Here is a 24,925-nt window from a genome sequence, read left to right on the forward strand (position 1 = left end):
TTATGCTAGTCCTGGGCTTGAATTCAGTAGTTGGGTTCAGTTAGGGCTTTCTTTTTTTGGGGGGGGGCCTTGAAACTAGTTAGCTATCTGCCACTTGAGCCATAATTACACTTCTGACTTTTTGGTGGTTAATTGGGAGATAGTTTCTGCCTGGGCTGGCTTTGAATCATGATCTTCAGATGTCAGCCTCCTGAGCAGCGAGGATTACAGGTGTAAACCACCAGTGCCCAGCAAGATAATTATGCTTTATTGTGCAGTAAAAAATATTTTTTCTTTATCTGTTTAGATAAAGGCACTAAAAGAGATAGATGCTAGAGGACATACTAAAAGAGAATTCTCCAGGTCCTTTAAAAGTAATGAAAAGGGGCCGGGAGTTTGGCCTAGTGGTTAAGTGCTTGCCTAGCATGCACGAAGACCCGAGTTCGATTCCTCGGTACCACATACATAGAAGAAAAAGCCGGAAGTGGTGCTGAGGCTCAAGTGGTAGAGCTCTAGCCTTGAGAAAGTCCAAGGACAGTGCTCAGGCCCTGAGCTCAAGCCCAGGACTGGCAAAAAAAAAAAAAAAAAGAAAAAAAGAAAAAGTAATGAAAAGGATTTTCTGTGATAGTTATCTTGTGCAGTCCAATTCTGACCTCCAGTCAATCCTTTATATTGTTACTCTTGTCAGTGGACAAATTTTCAGGATGCTCCTGCCACTCTGAGACCAAAGAAATGATAGGCCTTTCACTGTCACTCAGGGCCTCTTCAAGTGGGCTCTTAAATCCTTTGGCTGCAGCCTCTGTCATTTTGAAATCTTTCTTACTTGAGAAGATGCCAAAATGTTTTTTTGATAGTCTTGATAAATTATTACTGGTAATCTATGAAAGGTATAGCTGACTCATGGACTTGCAATCAGCTATTTTCCAAAAAGTCTTGATTCATTGTATTTGGACCAAAATATGGCAACAGGAGTGTGTATGTGTGGATACATATGTTGTCAATCTCAAATCGGCTTCGAATTCACTACATATCCCCGGCTAGACTCCCACATGCGGTTCTTCTTGCTTAGCCTCTTGAATGCTAGGATTACAGGCCTGTGCTACCATGGTTCACCTAAGAAAAACATATTTTTTAAAATTTTGCAATAAACAACCTGGGAAAAGTATATACGTTGTGATGCCTGCAATAAAATGCCACACCAAGGATAAATAAATGAAATTATATTGCGAAGGAAACATAGTCTACTTTTAATTATCCTATTTTTGATATAAGGAAGTGTTTTCTACTAGGTGAAAGAACAGAGCAATGCACAGTGGTGGAGGTGAGAGAACTTTTGGATAGTGGCTGGTTTGTAGATGTTAGGGCACAAAGATGTAGTTATTACTCAGGTATAAGAATTGAATCCCAGGGACCAGGAACATGGCCTAATAGTAGAGTGCTTGCCTAGCATATTTGAAGCCCTGAGTTTGATTTCTTGGTACCACATACACAGAAAAAGCCAGAAGTGGTGCTCAAGTGATAGACCACTTGTCTTGAGCACTAGTGGCTCAAGGGACAGTTCCCAGCCCCTGAGGAAAGGAAAAAGAAAAGAAGAACTGGAGCCTGGTGTAATCAGATGGTTTGAATATTCAATGGAAACCAGAAGTACAGGTTTGGGAGAATTTCTCTTGAGTTGTAAGTTTTAGCAACTAATTGATATGTTGTAAGAATAACTGTATAAAATATACAGGTTGCTTATGGTCTGAGAATCATCCTTTTTAGATGTCAAGATTGGAAGTATTCTAGGTAACATGATTGCTTTAAATATTTTTGTAATTAGAGAATTTGAGTCATTTAGTCAACAGAGACAAGGAAAATAACATCTCCTTAGAGAGTTGTCCCCACCTGCTGTAAATTCCTTGTTCCTAACTCACTAGCTAGTCTGGCTCCATCTGGTGTATCTTCATTTGATACACTCTGCCACAGATACATATGTGTAGAAGCTGCTAAAGCACTGGTTTTGTATTAGGAAAAATATCTTGAATGGAACCAGTTTTTCTCATGATTATGCAGGGGAGGAAGCTAACTCCCACAAAAGTCAGGGAGCTCATCAAGACACATTCAAGCATTCCTGGGAGCTACTGTGTTTTGTTTTGTTTTTAAGAATTTCTAATCCATTTGCAAGTTTTGCATTTCAGTGTACAGCTGGCCAAGCTATTCATGAGATGACAGGAATATCCATAACTAGGGAAATAATTGACATTTCACTACTGATAATTAAATTTTAATTAAATTTAATTATTTAAAATATCTACCTAGATATTATCTATACCATTATCTCTTCACATGCTTGATTAGGAATTTGAAAAAACAGCATAGTTGGTATACAAAATAAGTATGAAGAACCCTGAATGTTTTATAATTCCATCAGTACTGCTGATGGATTCACACCAATCATATCTCCATCAGCGATTTAAAGCTTTTGCACAGTGTAAAGGACAATAGAAAGCAAACATTAATTTTCTATGGAGACCTTCTACATATGGAAGGTTATCTTCCTTTATCATTCTCCTTTTTGTCCATTATGGGGCTTGAACTCCCAGCTTGGGAGCTGTCCCTGAGTTCTTTTATTCACAGCTAGCACTCTACCACTTTGTGCCACAGGGTCATTTTCAGTTTTCTGGTTGTTAATTGGAAATAAGAGTCTCATGGACTTTCCTGTCCCAGATGGCTTTGAACCATGATCCTCAGCTCTCAGCCTCCTGAGATTATAGGCATAAGCCACAAGTTCCTGGCCCCAGATCTTTCTCACAGGTCTATTAGCTGTTAAATTCCGATTTTATGGATAAGGAATCTGAAGCCTACAAGATCAAATAAACTTGGATTTGTAGAATATATCTTGAAGTGAGATTGCCCCTTACAAAGGAAGTAAAATGGCTTAAGAAAGCAATGCTGTTAAATTGAATAAATCAGATGATGGATATGATGAGCATTAGTGTGCAGATAATCTGGCAAGCTGTCATAAATTTAGATTCCAATTAAGCGCATGGTGTAAGATAGTTGCCTATAAAATGTGAACATGTTATAGACATTTTAAAATATAGGCATGTTTTTAATAAGAAAGATCTGTTACATGATGTCAACCAGAATAATATCACATTTATAAGAAGACTTATCTTCTAAACCCACTAGCACAACAATGTTCATTGCAGCACTATTCACCATAGCAAAGATATGGAACCAACCTAGATGTCCCTCAGTTGATGAGTGGATCAACAAGTTGTGGTATTTGTACACAATGGAATTCTATGCTGCTGTCAGAAAGAATGACATCGCCCCATTTGTTAGGAAATGGAAAGACTTAGAAAAAATCATATTAAGTGAAGTAAGCCAGACTCAAAGGAACTTAGGCTCAATGGTTTCCCTCATTTGTCATAATCAGTAGAAACCTTGGGCTCTACTAGCAGAGATTTGCAATAGAGCAAAATCTTGATACATAAGGACATATAATGTGAAGCTAATTGAAAGCACCTCCAGGATAGTGAAACAAAAGCCATATAATGAATGATTCTTGTCCTTAATGTACTATGTTGTCTCTCATCTCCTTTGCTGTCCCTTGGTTATCTCATATTGGTATAGTATCTCACTTTGTTATCTGATATATTGAATTTATTTGTATTTGGATATTTGAAATTTGATAGGGAAGGGGGGAAAACCAAGACGGGTGGAGGGTGTGGGGGGGGGAGGGAAACGGGTACCAAGACATGTGAAAGGGTATCAATGTATGTGAATTAATGCACCTTCTATCTGGCAAATATCATGTAACCCTTTTACTAATTACAATAAAAAAATAAAATTAAATAAAAAAAAGAAGACTTATCTTTGCCTAACTTCCTTTAAATTAATATTGAATCAGAAAGATTGAATTTTATTTTCACTTAGAACATTTGGTTTACTCTCCTAGGTAGTAAAGTACTAATCTAAGACCAAGCTTGCTACTCACAGGACCTACGAGCTTCTTTATACCTTATCTGATCACTAGTTTTGTTACTCTTTATCTTCAAAACTATGCACCGATTTTAGTGACATATACATAAAGGGAATAATCCTATAAAGTTTTGACCTCTATTTTAAGAACACATATTAAATGAACTAATGGTATTTACTTTCTAGTTTGCAATACCTCCTCCCATCCCACACATCTCCAGATTTTCTTAAGTCTACTTCATTAGTCATATATAATTTTCCTGGCCATGAAAGATATTTGAGTTTATAACTCCACTTTATGTCCATGTATGTATGAAGAACTGTAATATTTGTTTGTTTGTTTTTTTGTATGTGTGTGTTGCTAGAGATGAACTGTATCTCTTAGCTATACACAAGTTCCAACCATGGCAATAACCGGTTTTATATAAGCGGAGTCATTAGGATAGAGTGAGATAAAAGGAGGGAAAAATTCTTCATAGGTTGGGGGAGGTCAATATTCTGTTGGTGTTCAAGATGGAAGAAAGGGAATGCTGCCTATTAAAGCACACTATCAAATTCAATGAGAAGAAAGGTGCCAAATGTGACCAACATTAAATGGAATAACATTGTAGGGTGACTCCCGTAGTCTGTGCCATAAATAAGGCAATTCTGATTTTCTACTGCAATTATGTACACAGTCAACTATGGCCATAGTGGAATTCTAGCTTGGAAAATGAGAGATGGGTTGGTTGCAATCTCATCTACAGTAGATATTCTGAAGATAAGAACTAGAAAGGGCCATGAATAAAATTTCTAGAATGATAGAAACCTTTTATTTTGGATGCTTTAAATAGGCTATTTTCCATAGCTTACCAAAATAATAGATAGTGGGAATTTAGTAAAACAGTGAGGCTTAAAGTAGCCCTATCAGTTTGGCCTCTGGTGAGGATAAAAAGATGGTTGGTAACTCAAATATCTCCAAAGAGGCTTTACTTCTTAAGGGTTTCACCCCTTCTCAATGTTACTCAACTGAGAATCAAGCCTTCAACATATGAATTCCTTGAGGATACACCACAATGTGTCCAAACGAGAATAATGAGTTTTTTGTTTTTATGAACAAAACAGATATAAATGTGTATTCAGTAGGAAAGAAAATAACATACATGAGTGTACATCATGTTATTGATACTGATGCTTTCATAAATTTATTCATGAAAATTCTTCACAGTTAGATGATAATCTGATTCTATTTTGGGCAGCATTATGTTATGGTTGTTCTTTTACTCTTTTTTTTCCCTTCCTTCCTTCCTACCTTCCTTCCTTCCTTCCTTCCTTCCTTCCTTCCTTCCTTCCCTCCCTCCTTCCTTCCTTCCTTCCTTTTTGCCAGTTGTGGGTCTTGAACTCAGGGCCTGAACACTGTACTTGGACTTTTCTCAAGGCTAAAGCTCTATCTCTTGAGCCACAGCACCACTTCCAGCTTTATTCTCTGTATGTGGTACCAAGAAATCAAACATGGGTCTTCATGCATGCTAGGCAAGCACTCTACCACTAGGTCAAAATCCCAGCCTTGTTACTTTTCTTTCTTTTTTTTTTAAGATTTTTTATTGTAATTAATAAAAGGGTTACATGATATTTGCCAGATAGAAGGTGCATTAATAGACATACATTGATACCCTTTCACATGTCTTGGTCCCCATTTCCCTCCCCCCCACCCCTACCCCTCATCTTGTTTCCCCCTTCCCTATCCAATTTCATAAAACCAAATAAATATATATCCAATATATCAGATAACAAAGTGAGATACTGTAGCAGTATGAGATAACCAAGGGACAGCAAAAGAGCTGAGAGATAACATAGTACATTAAGGACAACAATCATTCTTTATATGGCTTTTGTTTCTATATCCTAGAGGTCCTTTCAATTAGCATCATACTGTTTGGCCTTATGTATCAAGGTTTTGCTCTATTGCAAATCTCTGCTAGGAGAGCCCAAGGTATCTACGGATTATGACAAATGAGGGAAACCATTGAGCCTAAGTTCCTTTGAGTCTGGCTTACTTCACTTAATATGATTTTTTTCTATGTCTTTCCATTTCCTAACAAATGGGGCGATGTCATTCTTTCTGACAGCAGCATAGAATTCCATTGTGTATACATACCACATCTTGTGGATCCATTCATCAACTGAGGGACATCTAGGTTGGTTCCATATCTTTGCTATGGTAAATAGTGCTGCAATGAACATTGTTGTGCTAGTGGATTTAGTATGTCGTTGTCTCTGGATGATTGGGTAAATGCCAAGTAGTGGAATTGCTGGGTCATAGGGGAGCTGTATGTTTAGTCTTTTGAGGAACTGCCATACTGCTTTCAATAGTGGTTGAACGAGCTTGCACTCCCACCAACAGTGTAGTAGTGATCCCTCCTGGCCACATCCCCTCCAGCATCTGTTGTTAATAGATTTCTTGATCCTGGCCATTCTAACTGGAGTGAGGTGGAATCTTAGAGTTGTTTTGATTTGCATTTCTTTCATGACCAGAGATGTTGAGCATTTCTTCTTGTGTCTATAGGCTATTTTTGTTTCTTCTTCAGAGAAGACTCTCTTTAAGTCTTTAGCCCATCTTTTAATTGGATAGTTGTTTCTTTGGAGATTAGTTTTGGAGTGATTCAATTTTTTGAGCTGTTGATATATTTTAGATATGAGGCCTTTGTCCGTTGTATGGTTGGTGAAGATCTTCTCCCACTCTGTAGGCATCCTAATTAATTTACTAGCTATGTCCTTTGCCATACAGAAGCTCTGCAATTTAATGCAGTCCCACTTATCCAGCCTTTCTCTGATTTGTTGTGATTCTTGGTCCTTATTAAGAAAGTTTCAACCTGTGCCAAGGAGGCCTAGTTTATCTCCAATTCCTTCTTGTAAAATTTTCAGTGTGTCGGCTTTTACCTCCAGGTCTTTGATCCATTTGGAGTTACTTCTAGTGCAGGGTGACAAAGAAGGATCCAGGTTTAGTTTTCTGCAGGTGCTTATCCAGTTCTGCCAGCACCACTTGTTGAAGAGGCTATCTTTCTTCCATTCTATTGTTTTGGCTCCCTTGTCAAAGATTAGGTGGCCATAAGTCTGGGTCCTCAGTTCTATTCCATTGGTCTTCAGGCCTTTCTTGTGCCAGTACCAAGCTGTTTTGATAATTATAGCTCTATAATAGAGTCTAAAGTTTGGTATTGAAATTCCTCCTGTGCTGTTCTTTCTGCTAAGAAGTGTTTTTGCTATATGGGGTCTTTTATTATTCCATATGAAATTTTGGATTGCTTCTTTTATTTCTTTAAAGAATGACATTAGGGTATTGATGGGTATTGCATTGAATTTGTAGATAGCCCTTGGCAAGATTGTCATTTTCATGATGTTGATTCTTCTAATCCACGAGCATGGGAGGTTTTTCCATTTCCTCAGTTCTGCTTTAATTTCCTTTTTCAGGGTTTTAAAGTTTTCATCAAAAAGATCCTTTACATTCTTAGTTAAGGTAATTCCTAGGTAATTTATTTTCTTTGAGGCTATTGCAAAAGGAGTTGCTTTCCTGATTGTTGCCTCATTCCTCTCACTGTTGGTGTAGGGGAAGGCAGTTGATTTTTAAGGGTTAATTTTATTCCCTGTTACCCTTCCAAAGTTTTGAATCAGCTCAAGGAGCTTGAGAGTAGAGTCTATAGGGTTCTTTAAATACAGAATCATGTCATCTGTAAAGAGGGATAGTTTTACTTCTTCTTCACCTATTTGGATCCCCTTTATGCTTGCTTCTTGCCTTATTGCACTGGCTAGGAATTCTAATACCCTGTTACTTTTCTTGATCAAATATTTTCTTCTATCTTCATTTAAAAATGTTATTGAAAATTTATTTCTAGTGAAGTATTTTCTTGAGAAAGTAACCTGCTCTCAGAAGTTTTGTATGAATGAAACTTATTAAAATTATGACCAATTCTTGGTAGAAGAATTGCCACTTTGATGGCCAAGTGCCAAGTGCCACTTTGATGGCATCAATTGTAAGCAATTGAAAAATAAATGTCAAGCTTTTAAGAAGAGGCTTATATATACACACACATGCATGTGGTTCTAGCAGGTATCACCAGAAGCCAGAGATATGATTTGTTGAACATTCTCCCAAAACTCTTCCTTAGTTTGAGAACTCAGACTCTACAGTTGATTAAAATCATTCAAATGTTAGGCACATTTGTTAGTTTCCTGTTTGCTGTAGTATGAATTATGACAAATTTAGTGACTTAAAACACCAGTTTGTTACATTACAGCTCCAGATAGAAGTCATAAAATGAAATAGTTCTCTGGAGGCTGTAGAGGCTAATCTGATTCTTGCCTGTACTACATTGTAAAGACCCTCATTCCACCTTCAATGCCAGCAGGACTTCTGCATCTTTTTCAGGCTTTATCACTTCAATACTCTCTTACATAGTCAAATGTCTCTCTCTGTTTTTCCAATAATAATACTTCCAGTTACCATAGGTCTATATAAATGATATAGTTTGATAACTCTTCTCAAGATCCTTAGCTAATGAAATCTGTAAAGTACAAAATAACTAGGAATTTGAATATCAATATCCTTTGGAAGATTATCACTCACCTTACTGTATCCTCTGCCAGGATAGTAAGAGTAGTAATAGCCTAACTTTCGGATTATTGTCATCATTAAATGAGATACACAGTGTAACAGGTTTGGCATATTTAAATTTTAAGTTGTGATAAACTATACATAATGAAAATGTACCACCTTAATCTCTTGGAAATGTACAGCTCAGCTGTGTTGAGTACATTTACATCCACATTGTGTGCATACAATATCCAGAACTCTTTTCCTCTTGCACATCAGAAATTCTATAAACAACTTTATGTTCCTTTCACTCTATAGCACCATTCTTCACTGACTTTATGAGATTGACTACCCTAAGGACTTCACATAAAGAAGAATAATGAAGTATTTAGGACTGATCTATTTACCATGCTACCTCATTGTTTAGGTTCATTTTTACTGTAGTGTATGTCAAATTTTTCTTTATTCTTCTCTTTTTTTACTATACTGGGTCCTGGGTGCTGTAACGAGGCTAACTCTTCTATTTAAGCCACAGCTCCACTTCCAGCTTTTTACTGACTGACTGGAAATAAGGATCTCACAGACTTTTCTGCCTGTGCTGGCTTTGAATCATGATCCACCAATCTCAACTTCCTGAGTAGCTAGGATGACAGGAATCTGCCACTAGCACCTGGCTCATTCTTTAGGCTAAGTGATTTCCAACTGTATGTATATATATATACCACATTTTGTTGATTTATGGACCCTGGCTGCTTCTACCTTTGGGCTACTGTAGTAGTGCTGCAATTAAAATGAACATGCAAACAGCTCTAAGGACCCTGCTTTTAGTGATAAATAGACAAAATAGGTAGAATATCTACACAATGAATTATTATCCATCCATTTAGAAGAACAAAATTATGTGATTAGCATGGGAATGGATGAAACTGGAGATCATCATGTTAAGGGAAACAAGCTCAGTTCAAAAACAATCTAATGTTGCTATTCTGAAAGTCACCTCGTCTAGAAGATATTCTTCTCACTCACTTATCCTTCATGATCATGTTCAGAAAGTTCAGAATCTACTTCCTTTGCCTTGAATTGTGCGGAAAATGTAAATCCTTTCATTTTGTGCCTAGTAACACCTTGCTTCTGTTCAGTTCATTGCCTATTCAGCCAGCAACTAGATGAGTGTACTAAACATATATAATTCATTTTCTAAGAGCCAAAAAGTTAGCTATCTGTGTCTCTATTTAGTGTGACATGTGATGAGCACATTGTAAATTCAAACTGAGCCTCCCGATGTGCTATAGTGGTTATTAAGTGCAGATCAAATACATAGTTTTCTTTAGGACTTTCATGAGCCAACCACAGAAAACTCATCCATGAGAGCAGATTGTTATTGTTGATGAAGAAGTGTGAATGACTGAAATACAAATATTCGAGCATTTGATTTCTAGTGAAAAGCCTTTTGTTTACTGGGATTCTATTTTCCTTCTGATGTATGCATACATGTTTATTTTGCAGACAGATCATCAGGTTCAAATATTTGCCCCTTTTCTTACTAGTTGCTTAACCTCTCATAGATAAATTGAAGTATAAATCGTATATACCTCTTAAGATCCTTGAAAAAATCTGTAGGACAAATTCAATGCATTAATGCAGCAAACCCATAAAACGGTTCTCTCCATATGTAAGACTTATACTAGTATTTGTTGTTATTGCTCTGGGTTGAATATACACTACTATATTTTTAGACATGTTAAGAATTTTCTATCACCTTTACCATTTGGAAAAAGAGAAAAGAAAACTAAAACAAGAGGTAAGAGTTTTCTAACTGCATATTTAATTTAATCCTAAAGGGAATACCCCATCCCCCCAAAATAAATGAAGACCACTTTACAAATGAAGATTAAGTATAAATTTGTATGTTTTAGTGAAATGGTGGGCAAGATGTAATTGAATGCTAGCCATTGAATGGATTCTATAACACTAAAAGGTGGGTGTGGTAGTATTCAAGTTAAAAGATGAAAAGCTTTGCTGCGCAGTGACAGGACACTGAGTTAGCGCATATCCAGTGTCCCTCGGTGCTATCATCTGTCTCTCCCCACAGAGCAGAAAGCTAATGCTGGCAAGATTATCTACAAGTCCTGGCATTTAGTATTACAATGAGTTAGTACAGCATGTAATATTTTATGGAGTTATAAAAATTGTCTACATGGCACAAAACAATGCCAGATAATGAACAAAAGGTTCTGTTTGCAAATATTACTTTTTTATTCTTTAGTTTCTGCCTAAATTGGGCTTTTCAAAAGTAAAACGTGTGTAGTGGTTTCAAAGCATAATTTGTGAAAACATGTGGTAAGTGACATGTTTGGGGGAGCTGAATGGAAATGTTTGTTCGTGTCCTTTCAATTGAGAATTCTAAGTGATCCTGACCACGGCTCCAAGCTGGCTGCCCTTGTGGGGGTTCCCCCTTCCAAGCCCATTGTGCAAAGATGTGAGAATGGGGTTCTAGAGAGGTTAAGTTACTGGGCTGGTATTACATCATTTCTTATAGGCAGGAGCTAGATCAGAGCACTGGTATCCAGTTCTCACCACAATGCTTTTATTTTTCCTTTCTAATTTTTAGAGACTTGTGAAAGTGAAGGGCATTGCTGTGTCCACAGCGCTTTTGAATCTGACATCAGCTACAATCAATAAACACATTTCCTTGAAGAGGATGACAGTGTTCTCTAAGCTCCAGGCTCCTATCTTGTGTATAGCTTGCTTTGCCAGCCAGTCTGTCACAGGATATGATTTCTCTCAAGGGTTCCCAAAAAGGAAGGATTTTAGGAGCCAACTGACAGAGGGCCAGAGCCCTGAGGCCATCAACTAATATCCATTAGTATCTACATATTTATATACCATATGCGTTTATTAAGATGAGTGTTTCAGGAACAGCCCAAGGATCAGTTTTTCCCATTGATCTCATTTACAAAGAGAAAGTATACAATTGCAAAAGTTTAACCCAGTGGAGAGGGCTCGGTTGCCTGCACCACAGCCTTCAACGTGCAAAATGGATGTTAGGAACTCACCTCTCCATGCAACACTGGGAACCCAGTGAAGCAGAGTTGGAGCATTCTTATTGTTAAAGTACTGTTCTGGACAAGCCTTGGTTATAAGCACCCCCGTTGAAAGTTTTTCTTTTCCTCCAAATTGACTGAGATAGGGGAGACTGGGAAGACTTTACTCTCCAGTTGACAGCTGCTGGCCACTTTTTGAGGACCCTGGAAGGACCAATGGAAGTTGTATATTGCATTGTTTTACAAGGGATGCTAAAAGCCCCCGAAACAAACAAAACTGTCTGGCAGAATTTCTCTCACAAAGAGTGTAATGCGTAGTCAAAAAGATGGACACACTAATGATTTGACATGTCACTGGAATTTTATTTTATTAATCATGAGATTTATGGCAGGATATGGCCAGCTAGCTAGTGTATGTCTATTGGGAGCTGTCTAAATGCTGTAGTGTTGTCTTACATTTCTACATTTTATTTCCAGTTGGGTATTTTGGATTTATTCCCCACCCCCTTGGTGACTATTAAAGAACAAAATTGAACCACTGGTTCCACATTATGGGATGAATGTTAAATAGTCACTACATACCTAAAAACCTCATACCTTAGGAATCATTTTCAGATTGATAAGCCCAACTTTTAAGCAACTTCATTGCATAATCTTTTTGAGTGTTATGCATAGATTTTTTGCTGTCTTCTCTTTATATAGACTCAATTATGTTATCATTTAATGACAAGCTATTACTTATAGAGTCTTCTTATTGTATATTTTTGGGCTTTGACACTTATAATGTCTGCATAGAAGATATTTGTTTGTAAACATGGTAGATAGAGAGTAACAGATAAATGACATCTGCCTCACATTCTCTGTAAAGTTCTTCTCTCATATTTTGTGCTCAATTACTCTTCGTTGTTGCATTCTCACAATATCAGTACTTCTATAATAAAACTGCCTGTTAGAAAAAAAAGATGGACAAACACACACACACACACACACACACACACACACACACACACACACACACCAAAGTACATTCTATGAACAAACCACATAGATTTTAAAAAATGTGATTCCTTATGTAATCCATGCATATTCTAATATTCATACACAAGTAGATGGCTCAATGCCCGTGCGAGTTTTTAGAGGAGAGTCTCCAGCAAAGAGCTAGTACCCCACATCCACTTATAGACTGAAGAATTATATAGGGACAGGCAAACAGGTCATGGAAGAGGGAAGGGCTATCTGCTTATGATTTCTGGGGAGTAAGAAGAGAAAATTAGTTTGGAGGTAGTTATGTGGGTAACTAAGTATATAGTCTAAAGAGCCACTCCCCTGTGGTTTTCTCAGCTGCAGGATACTAAACTGATTAGTAACTCCAAGCAAAGTGAGAGAGGGAGGGGAATAAGGAGCAGGAGAAGGTGATGAACTGATGTTAAACAAAATCCTGGGCAGGGGCATCAACTATCTAAGCACACTTAATAAAGAACATTTCAATACACTTGATTAAGCAGACAAAAAATAGAAAACAAAACGATGTTGGCACTAGGAGTGAGACCATCTTAAAGAAATGTATACTGCTTGATAATATCCAGTGTTGTATCACTTGAGTAGTCATATATTGCTTGTATCACTAATTGAAGATATTAACAATATGTGCACACACACATACAAAGAGAGAGAGAGAGAGACAGAGAGAGAGAGAGAGAGAGAGAGAGAGAGAGAGTCTCTTAGTTTTAGTCTTCTTGACCTATATGTATTCCTAAACTTCAGAGGGACTTTTTAAAAGTGAACATGGCAACTTGGAGTTGCTTAAATTTCATTTATTATTTTCTCCCCAACTATTTCTTAGCATCTCTCCCAACACTGAAGAATGGAACGCAAAATGACATCACTTGAGTGCTGCTTCCTCCCAGCCCTGCTTGGTTTCTGCTTCCTAGCTCTGTGGGTCTGTGTGTCCCTATCTTGCCTGAACAGTAGAGCCCATTGCTTTGACTTGAACTATTAAGTTCTTTACCCTCACTTTTCAAAGTTCCTTTTTTAAATATTCATTTTTATCATTATTATAAAGGTGATGAAGAGAGGGGCTATGGTTTCTTAAGTCAGGTGATTGAGTACATTTCTTTTCTTCCCTGTGCTCATCCACCTTTTCTCTCTTGATGCCACCCACAAGCTGGGTAGCTCATTTTCAACATAGTGTCTAGTGAATAATACTGCTGCTTTTGTTCAAGAATTCCTAATGTATTGTAGCACAAGCTTTTGGTTAGATATATGTATTGGGAATGTTGACAAGTGAATATGGACTGAACTTGAAGCCATGAGCCAAAACAAACCTTTCTTTCTTTAAGTTGTTTTTCTCGGGATTTTGTCACAGAGACAGAAAGCAAACTAGCATAAGGCATATTATTCCAAACTGTCTCAATTACAATAATTTAAAACTTGAAATCAGGTATTGCTAAACTCTCCAACTTTGTTCTATTTTTTTCAAAATCTCTTTTGTTATTCTATGTTCCACATGTTTCTATTAATATAGTATCATATGGTGGTCAGAACAAATAATAAGTCCATCTGGGCCTCCTTTAGCTTAACATTATATTAATACTCTTCTTAAGTGTGTGGTTTTCTTAACCACAAAATTTTTCCTACTTGGAAAATGTTTAGTTGGCTGTATTTTCCAGTTAATTTTTCTAGCTGCTTTGTTTTATGTTTTAGAAAATCCTTTTTATAAATGTCTTACGAGCTACACATTATCTTCTGATTGTATATAGAGTTTCCCTTCTTGAATACTTGTTTGTTAAACATGTCATGTGAAATATGATATAAAAATCAATGCTAATAAATTTTCTAATTAAAAACAATCTTACCATTAGGGTCCATAAGCAAACATTACAACACTAGTTTTGATTTCAGGAAAACTCACACTCTGGTGGTATGTCCATATGACTTGAAGACTACTAATTATTTTATATATATAAAGAAGAATACCATAATTTCTGAGAGATAATAGGTTTCAAATTTCAAGACTGTAGACTAGCTCTCTTTGTGCTGAAAATGGGTGTTAACAATTTTCAAGAGTGATATCACTCCGGAGATTTTTACTGGCCAAGATTTACTGCAATATAGTCATAATTGTAATAGGTTCCAAAAGATGAAAGTCCATGCTCAAAGATTTAAAGCATGTCACAGAGGGATGAAAAAGAAGTTTAAGATGCTAACCTCACAGAGGCACAGCAGGAATTCTAGCTTTATATTTTGTAAAGGAAACAGCATAGAAGAGGTTTTTATCTATATTGGTCTTTATTCATAGTAACACTCATTTTTGGTCTTATCTAACTCAGAATTATCAATGAAATAGTTTTCAACCAGATATTATATATCCAGTGGATTCAAAGCTATATACATAGCATGATACCTTAAGAGAATCTATTTATACAAAAGAAATTGGTAGTTATATTTGCTTCAGATCAGAATGTCAAGCATGATAAAAATGATGATGACTATGACAAGAGTGTAAGTCCAGTCATCACACTGATTCTTCCAAAATGATTCTTTTCGGAGCTCATCAATTCCATTACATCATTCTGGACACAAAATAATCTACAACATTTCAGCCAGAGCCCTTTATAGCAAGAAGCAGAGACCCATTTACCTAAACTCATGAGTGAGTGTGTGTGTGTGTGTGTGTGTGTGTGTGTGTGTGTGTGTGTGTGCTGGAGATTGAACTCAGGCCTGACCACCGTCCCTGAGTTACTTTGTTCAAGGCTAATGCTCTATCACTTGACTCATAGTTCTACTTTCGGCTTTTGGGGGATAGTTAATTGGAGTTAAGAGTTTCATGGACTTTTCTGTCAGGGTTTGCTTTGGACTGGAATCCTTATATATCAGTTTCCTTAGTAGCTAGGATTACAGGCATGAGCCACCAGAGCCCAAATCATACTCAGTATCTTGATTACAAAGGTACAGTGAGGCTCAGAATGATACAGGAATTGGATCTACTTTTCAATCAAGTTGTCAGGAATAAAGGTGACTTAATTGGCCAAGCCACACAGGGTATGCTTTGAAAGTAGAGGAAACATTATTTTTGGATCAGTTGTTGCCTTGGGTACAATGAGCTGTGGTCAAGGACAGACCAGGAAGTCACTCAAGGAGGACATGCTTATTTAGGGTAGTTAGGTCAGCTGCATAGCCTATGTTGAATTTTTGTTGAATAAATGAATAATGAATTAAGCTGGTATCTGTGAAATAAGAAAATGAGTAGAGAAATTGGAAATTTGGTCATACTTTAGGATTAAAGACATTAAGAGACAGAAGAGAGGGCACTGAGTTTATAGAAGCAAGGCATATTAAAAATGTTATATCATTTTCTCAGCACATAATTGTGTGGTTTCAAAGTTCAACTGCTTGTGGAGAAGACTAGATCTGAAGAACTATATTGTGGTTTCTGTGTTCAGGTGTTTGTTATTCTCTGAGTCTGGATATATTTTCTATCATATTATGTAGCAACAGAAATTTGTGAATGAATTGAATTGTGACATGAAGTCACAAGGTTATTGGTGTGTTAGTGGATTTTAAGAAATTTATTGGTCAATAAATTTAATTTCTTTTTTTTCCAATCCTGGGTTTGAGCTCAGGGCCTGAGCACTGTCCTTGAATTTTCTCAAGGCTAGAGCTCTACCACTTGAGCCTCAGCACCATTTCTGGCTTTTTTCTATGTATGTGGTACCAAGGAATCAAACCCAGGTCTTCATGCATGCTAGGCAAGCACTCTACCACTAGGCCAAACTCCCAACCCCTAAATTTAATTTCTTTTTTTTCATACATTTTTTATTATAATTAATAGAGGGGTTACATTATATTCACCAGATGGAAGGTGCATTACTTCACGTATATTGATACCCTTTCTCATGTCTTGGTCCTCATTTCCCTCCCACCCCCACCCCCACCCCTCATCTTGTTTTCCCCCCTTTCCTATCCAATTTCAAATAACCAAATACACATATATCCAATATATCAGATAACAAAGTGAAATACTGTAACAATATGAGATAATCAAAGGATAGCAAAAGAGATGAGAGAAAACATAGTAAATTAAGGACAACAATCACTCATTATATGGCTTTTGTTTCTATATCCTGGAGGTCCTTTCATTTAGTGTCATCCTATATGGCCTTATGTATTTAGGTTCTGTTCTATTGTAAATCTCTGCTAGGAGAGCTCAAGGTTTCTACTGATTATGACAAATGAGGAAACCATTGAGCCTATGCTCCTTTGAGTCAGGCTTATTTCACTTAATATGATTTTTTTGTAAGTCCATTTCCTTACAAATGTGGCAATGCCATTCTTTCTGACAGCAGCATAGAATTCCATTGTGTATAAATACCACATCTTGTTGATCCAGTCATCAACTGAGGGGCATCTGGGTTCTCACCTTAATTGTTTAGAGTAACAAATTTAATCAAGATCTTCTAGTAAGAGCATGGAAGCCCTGTGCTGTGTTCTTCTGACATTCAAAGTTTTTTCCTTCATTACAAGCAGATATAAAGATTGAAATATCATGGTTGATAAAGCAAGTAATGTGGCAAGTAAGTCAGAGAACTACAGCTCATTTTCAAAGACAGAGGAAATCACCCTGAGAGGAAGTCTTTTTTAAATTTTTCTGTAGAAATGTTCACCATGGATATATTTTTTTACTTAGTGCATTGTGGTGACCTTGATCTGATGCTAACTCTCATTATTCCTTAGCAATAAACCAGGAATAGGAAACCACCAAGGATTCAGTGGGAACTGGATGTTAAATCCCCAAAGCCAAACTTAAAAGTCATTTAACAGGTTAAAAAATAGAAGATCATAGAAACCACAGGGACCACAGAAGGGGAAGATGCTTGTTTACAAGGTCATCTCAGAGTGTAATTAAGTGAATGCCTTTTACCTTGCATAAAACTGTGTCAGAAATGACCAGGTATGATCATAAAAAGAAGACTAGGGCAGGCAGGGTGCTTAAGCTAAATGCATAATTATTTCTTTTTTACTTTTCCATCAGAGACCAGGACTCGAACACACTATCTGATGCTTTACATACACTGGCAGGCATCCTACCCCTCGGGAGCCATGGCTCCAACTCCTAAATACAAATTAAAAAGACTTTACTTCCAAGAGCTTTTCAAACCACACTGCATATATATATATACATAATACATATGATACACAACAAGGACTTGGACTCAGCTGGGTTTTCTTTTAGAATAAAGTTTCCTATTGTTAGTAGAAAAAAAAATCTCATTCTCAGCATATTTAAATTTTATTCTGACTAAAGGCAGTGGAATGATGAACCATCAAAAATCTATCTCTTTTTACCACACTATAAATAAAATTGGTTATTAAGTTAATTTTAAATAAAATTCACAGGGACATCAAGCCAAATCTTACAAATAACATGCCAGCTGCTGGCTGTTACAACTGTAATCCCAGCACTCTGAATGTGAAGCTGGACTATGAATCCTGAGGTATATATAACTTGAAAGCTCCAAAGCTTGTCTCAAACCAACAAACCAACAAACAACAACAATAACAACAAAAGCCTGTAACACGGAAGGCAGTCAATAAGAAAAAGTGTAGGAAAAGAAATTCTTGATGTAGGCAGACAGCTCTTCATCCAATCCCGTGCCATCTGCTGAAACATTAATGGGTGTTGTCAGCAGAGCATGGGAAAAGCTCACTAATGTCCCAAACACTCAGAGAAGGCAGAGAAGGAGAGGACTGCTGTTTCCTTTCCCTCCTGGGAGGAGAGTGGGAACAGTGAGTTAGGGATAGCAGAGAAAAACAAACATCTGAGGCTAGCTCCAGGGCAATGGCTTGTTCCCTAGGACCCCAAGCTGAGTAAGGGATGACAAGGAAGACAAACACAGAGCAGCAATTCACCCAGGACCTCCTCTTTGGTGGAGTAAATCCTGACACTGACACCGGACTTCTAACTAAGAATGATCACATCTGGGAAACACTAAGCTTTTATCATGTGCTGGCTGAGAATGCACAAGCTGGGCCAAGGGGAAAGGAGAATAACTAAAGAAGAACTCACCTTCTCTATCTATCTACTCCCAACTTAAAAAAAAAAAAAGACCAAAAGCCAGGAATAGTAGAGTTTAAGCAGCCTTCTTCCATGTTACTTGAACTGCTTTTGATCTCCATAAAGCTTTTAAAGGATTACCACATATATTTCGCCAAACCACAGAAGAAAGGTCACTCAGAAAACTTATCCCAGAGCCCTAATCTGAAAGCCAGCCCCAAAAGTGGAGCCACTTGACACCTGCAGCAAAGCAGTGGCTTCAAAGGCCAGAGAAGAGGGCCTCTCCCAAACAATCAGATGTAATCCTCTCGTTGGCCAGAGAGCTTCAACTTTTCTGGGGCAGCTTCCCAAATTTCCCAAGAGGGTGAATCTCTAAGTCAAGTGGCTTGACTGTTAATTACTGTGAGAGCCTTCTAATTTTCAAAGGAAAAGATTGGGTTGCACACAGTTTTTCATTCTTGCTTAAGAGTGAATGCTTAGTACTTCATCTCCAAATAACAGCTTCTTCTCCCTCCAAGGGCCAGGGTGGGTCCAAGTGTGAGTATTTACCCTAATTGGCCCAGCAGGTTTTAAATAATGAGCAGATTTTATACCCATGAAAACAGAGCATCCTAGAAGCTCACCTAGAGGGTCTGGTGCATGGTGAGGAAGGAAAAGCCCAGGTTCTTATTATACTCAAAATAAAACATTATGGCTTCTCTTTCCTAAGAATTACCAAAGCATGCAGGAGAATCTAGTTTTAAAGCCATAACACTAGACTATGTCCCTGAATTTTTTCTTCAGGCACAGCACTTAAAATACTCATTCTCTGGATCATTTAGCCTTCTGAGAGCTTGTTTTCACTTGCTTTGAATTTTTCTTACTCTATGTTACAAATTTCCTCCTCCTCCTCCTCCTCCTTCTTCTTCTTCCCCTTCCTTCTCCTCCTGGGGCTTGAACATAGACTCTGGGTACTCTCCCTGAGTTTTATTGTTTTAGCCTGATGCTCTACCACTTTGCTCCTCCTCCTCTTCCACCTTCTTCTCCTCTTCCTCCTCCTCCTTCCTCTCTATCTTCTTGGTTTTTGCCTTCCAGGAAAGACTCCTTTCCTGATTGTTTTCCCCCCCAGAACTGTCAGAACTCCATGTCCCTCCCTCCTGCAGGCAGGGGGTGGAAGATTATTGCCCCCCTTTCAGGAGGGCTCTTATGTTTTAGAAATGCTTAGATAAATCATGCTAGCCTGGTAGTGATCCACCTCTTTTAAAGTTTTATAATGAGCAGTTGAGCAAGAAAAACAAAAGTTCTGGTTAATTCTACATTATAAAATATAAAACAGCTTCCAATATTAAAATATGGTTTTAATATTTAATGTAATACTTAATTTAAGCAAATGTTTGTTTATGCTGCTTCTTCTCAACAACATTCAGCTTTATGGAATTTACCAGTTGAACCAAACCAAACAGACCTTGCAGGTTTGAAAATAACTACCACACCTGGAACAGAAAGCCACACCATTTATCCCACACAACCTGCTGAGACTTGATAGATAGAAATGGCTTCTTAAACTGGCTGCAACTCAAAATAATATAGAATTTTAAAAGTACTTTCTGTCCCTTTTCTCTTTCCTCCTTTTACTCCCTGTCCCTCCTTCTCTTCCCTCCCTCCCTTTCCTTCTCTCCCTCCCTTTCCTCCCACTTTCCATCCCTCCCTCCCTTTCTTCTTTGCCTTCTGGGTTTGAACACGGGGCCTCATGTATTGTACTCTACCGCTCAAACCACCCTCCTTGCTCTTTTGGCTTTAGTGAATAACACCTGCATTTATGCTTGGGACAGTCTGGAGAACAATCCTCCTTTTCACACTTTCGGTGAAGCGGGGGTGATAGTCATGTGTCACTGTACTCAGCATTTATATTGGTCCAGATGGGGTCTTGTGAACATTTTCTTCAAGATGGCCTCACATTAAGATCCCTCTGATCTCTACCTCTCAAATACCTGGGATTACAGATGTAAGCCATGTGTCCGGCCCAAGTGTCACTTCTTAATTATGTCTTAGATCAAGGATTATCTTTCTATGAAATGAGACTCAGCTGTATACATAAAAAAAAAACACTAAATTCCATGTGCAATCAGAGCTGACAATCATCAAGAAAATGGCCCAAGTAACTCTGGTTCTCTGCAGGGACAATTAACTGCAAGTGTAATGAACCAGGAAAGCTAATTGTACCTTATCTATCCAAATGCCCATCTGCTGTTCATTGCTTCCTCAGGAACTTATAAGCAGGAATATGAATGATCATGTTATTCTGAATAGGTCTCTAAGTAAATGGATCTCTTGGCATATAAAACATTAATGCCAATGCTCAAGCTCACTGACATGTAATCAAAACTTCTCTATTGATTTGTGATGTTTACAGGGGCAGAAGTAGATTATACTTTGAATCAAATTGCTCACAAAATGTTCCTGCTGAGTCCATTGACCAGAAGAGGATTATGGGAGAATAGGAACGTGTCTTGTCATTCCACTTGCTCTGACCCACAGAGGAAACCAGTCAGAAATGATATGGCGGAGGCATCATTGTGCATGATTTTCAGGTGCAGGAGCCCTCTTCCTCCATCACAGGGCACAAACACAGAAGTCACAGAGGTAAGAAAGCAGAGGAGGATACTCAGGTCTTTCAGAGACCTTGAAGCAGGGGCAGGGATTTGTAAAGAAGGACCCTTCAAGAAGGGGCACGAGTACTTTTGTTCCTACATAAAAATGACTTTTTATTCTGCCTTCCCACTAGAAATACATGCAAAGCTATAAAACTACCCTAATGCTCATGCTCCAGCAATTACAGTTAAGTCAGAATTTTCATGGTTCAAACTTGTGGCATCAGATACTTCTCTTTCTTTCTTCTTTTCTTTTTAGATCTGAGACTGGGACTGGGACTTACTACCTGGTGTTTTGCCCATTGGCTAATGCTCTACCAAATTAGCCACATCTCCAACCCCTAGATACTCTTTTAAGTCAAATCATCTAAAGGACTCTAGGCAAAATAGAGTGTGGATAAATTAAATTGATTGGTTATTTATTATAATCTCTTAAGCACTGAAAAAGTCCTTTCTCTGGAGTTCCTCCTTATGTATACTTTAATGCAAAAGATTCTGCAATTCTGTATTTCTTTAGCTTGACAAAATACTTTATTCTCTGTTTTAAAGCATACAGTGCAGAAAGGAATACTAGGAGGCTGCGAAGAGCGACACTGTGGCAAGACTACAATACTTTTTCTCCCAGTTTCGTCTAAAGTTGATTCCTACAGATGACCTCCACAGACTGATGAATTCAAGGGGATTGTGGGCTCAGATCTGTGCTTCTTAAAATAAGAAGACTGAAGATTAAATGATTGCATAGGAGTGGCTGGGAGGTGCCAGCTAGCTATGCTTCTAATCTTTCAGTCTTGGAGAATCAGAGAGTAGATCAAGACAGGTTCTGTGAGGGAATGGAGAAACAACTGAGGCTGGGAGTGACAGAGACCGGAAGAAGAGTCAGACATCCCAACTCAATTTACTCCTCGGTATCACCAAGTTATTTTCCCAAGGTAGTCATAGATTTGATTTACTTTGCTCTATGGAAATTCATCTTCTCCTCCCTACTGAATATAGAGATTGTAGCTAATAAAAGGATTATATTCCAAAAGCTCAGCTACAAGGTGATCATTTGGGATTTCTCTTCTAGAAAAAAAACGGTAGGTAGGTTCTCATACCAATTCATGAACAATTGTATAAGTATTTCTAAAGGGTTGTAATCATATATAACCATCATGGATGTGGACTTAGAAGTGAATCAAGTCAGGGAACATCACTGGTAAATTCAGAATACCCTCCCAGTCCCACTCCACTCACCAAATGACTCACAGGCTCCTCTCCACTTGTTAAGTCATTCAATGCAAATTTATTCATTTAAAATGGGAGATATGCATAAAATCTGCACATTATTCCCATCAAGAAAAACAATGGGTTTCTGAACTTGAATTCAGTTGAGACCATCCTATGAATGAGATAGCCTGTCCAACAGATTATTATCTCACAATCTGATATAGTATGTTATTTTTGAGGATAGTTGATATTTTGCTAACAAACACTAGTGATAGAGGGACTTTAGTCAAATGGTAGGGTTATACTGGAGAGGAACTGTATACTTCAGGTTGAGATTGAAAGAATATGTCTTTTGTAAGTGAAGGCTCATCTTCATACCTTTTAAAATGATGAAGTATGTCAAGCTCTACAGACTAATGGGGGCAGGGAGGACTGAGTCATATAGGACAAATAACCAGTCCTACAAGAGTTAAGACAAATGAACCAGAAATGCAGCCATCCATGGAGAAATCAACCTGCTTTGCAAGCCACTAGCAGTGTTTTGTGAGATGAAAGGAAGAAGAAACAACAGCTGAAGCAACAACAACAAAAGAAACAAAACTGAGAGACGGGAGGTCATTAGAGCAAATCTTCCACACTCCCAGCATCTGCTTCCTGGGCTGCAGATTTCCTTCTAAATCAAAAGGAAGAAGGCAGAAATATTTCAACTCCAAATTCCTCTAAAAACACTTTTCTTTTTTCTAGCTACCTGCTTCAAGCTGGTGACACAGAGCCATCTGAAATGTGATTGTGTACTGAAATTTCTCTAGGCTCCTCCTTTTGTCTTTGAACTCTGAGATTACATTCATCTATTTATCCAACCACCAAACCACCCAACCAACCATCCATTGAAGACGTGAACAATATTTAAAATTCCAGGCAATGCTTCAAGCTCCGGAGCTAAAGTAGTGTGTAAATAAAGCAATTTCCCTTATTTTACAGAGGCAACAAATAATAATGAAGGGAAACGCTAGGGAAATACTAGGGAAAGGCTAGGCTAAGTAAGTCACCTTGTATTTACTGCCATCCTGGTGCCTGACCAGGTGATGGGGGCTGTTTACCCAGCTTCCAAGGCCTAAAGGTGAGACAAGCCATCCTGTGAATTGCAGACACCATTTGTTTACACCCAGAGAGGATGCTTGAAAGTTTGTTTTGTTTAGTCCCAGGGAAATTTTGCCTCCCAACTGATGGACATGTCTGAATTCCTAGAGGCAGGGATAGGGACTCTAATGATAGGTTACTGAACCTGTCAGTTCTGTGCCTTGAAATGAGACTCTGCCTTCCCACTTGATAGAGTTGAGGGTGGACTAATTCAGTCTCTGGTGCTGTGTCTTGTCTCAGGGCTCAGATCCAGTCAAAATGGCAGTCCCACTTGAGCTCCTCTTTAGGGTTGATCTGGGTTGTTAATATTGTTTTTCTGCTCTTTCTTTCTTTCTTTTTTCCCTGTTGAAAGCTTTTAATTGTTTTTATTTACTTGAACTAATTTTTTTATTGCAGTTAGTAGAAGGGTTACATTATATTTGCCAGATAGGAGGTGTATTATTTATCAATCATTGCTACCCCTTCTCATGTTTTTTTTTCCCATTTCCCCTACCCCAACTCCATCCCTCATCTTGTTTTCCCCCCTTCCCTATCCTATTTCAAATAAAAAATAAACAATACAATATATCAGATAACAAGATAAGATACTGTAACAATATGAGGTAACCAAGGGACAACAAAAGAGATGAGAAATATCATAGTATTGAGAACAACAATCACACCTTATATGGCTCTTGTTTCTATTTCTTGGAGGTCCTTTCATTTAGCCTCATCCTATATGACCTTATGTATCTAGGTTTTTGCCCTATTGTCAATCTCTGTTAGGAGAGTCCAATGCTTATACTAATCATGACAAATGAGGGAAAACATTGAGCCTATGTTTCTTTGAGTCTGGCTTATTTCACTTAATATGATTTTTTAAAAATATGGAACGCTTCACGAATTTGCGTGTCATCCTTGCACAGGGGCCATGCTAATCTTTTCTGTATCTTTCCAATTTTAGTATATGTGCTGCCGAAGCGAGCACTGCTTTCTTTCTTCTCCTGCTTTAATGGCACAGTTAACTAACAGTAATAAATGTATTCTTAGGGCTGCAGGTCTTTGTGACAATACTCCTCTTGCAGATGCCAACGTTCTGATAGACTCTCAATTCCCCCTCTCAAAATGTGGCTTCTTTGGATCTCACTGACTGGATTTACCTTACAACAATAATAAATATGTAATATAATGTCAAGAATAAGGACAATAACATAATGACGTACAACAAGTGGAAAGCACACAGCTACTTTAGACAAAATGATCTGATCTAGGAAAGGATTTCAGAGAGGACAGTTCTGAGTGAAGAAAAAAAGCCAGCTCTTGGGAATTCTGGGAAAAAGATGTTTGGGGCACAGAGATC

The 24,925-nt window shown here is 37.8% G+C and overlaps 1 non-coding gene across 1 annotated transcript; it reads right to left on the reverse strand.

Annotated features, from left to right (window-relative positions):
- Nucleotides 1–24,446: 24,446 nt before the first annotated feature.
- Nucleotides 24,447–24,553, reverse strand: LOC150064273 (U6 spliceosomal RNA). The gene has a single exon (XR_016535321.1). It is a non-coding gene; the product is annotated as a U6 spliceosomal RNA (small nuclear RNA).
- Between the last annotated feature and the right edge of the window lie 372 nt (nt 24,554–24,925).

The sequence above is a fragment of the Megascapheus bottae genome, chromosome 4, assembly GCF_031878675.1.
Source record: "Megascapheus bottae isolate mThoBot1 chromosome 4, mThoBot2.hap1, whole genome shotgun sequence".
In the NCBI taxonomy this organism is placed as follows: domain Eukaryota; kingdom Metazoa; phylum Chordata; class Mammalia; order Rodentia; family Geomyidae; genus Megascapheus; species Megascapheus bottae.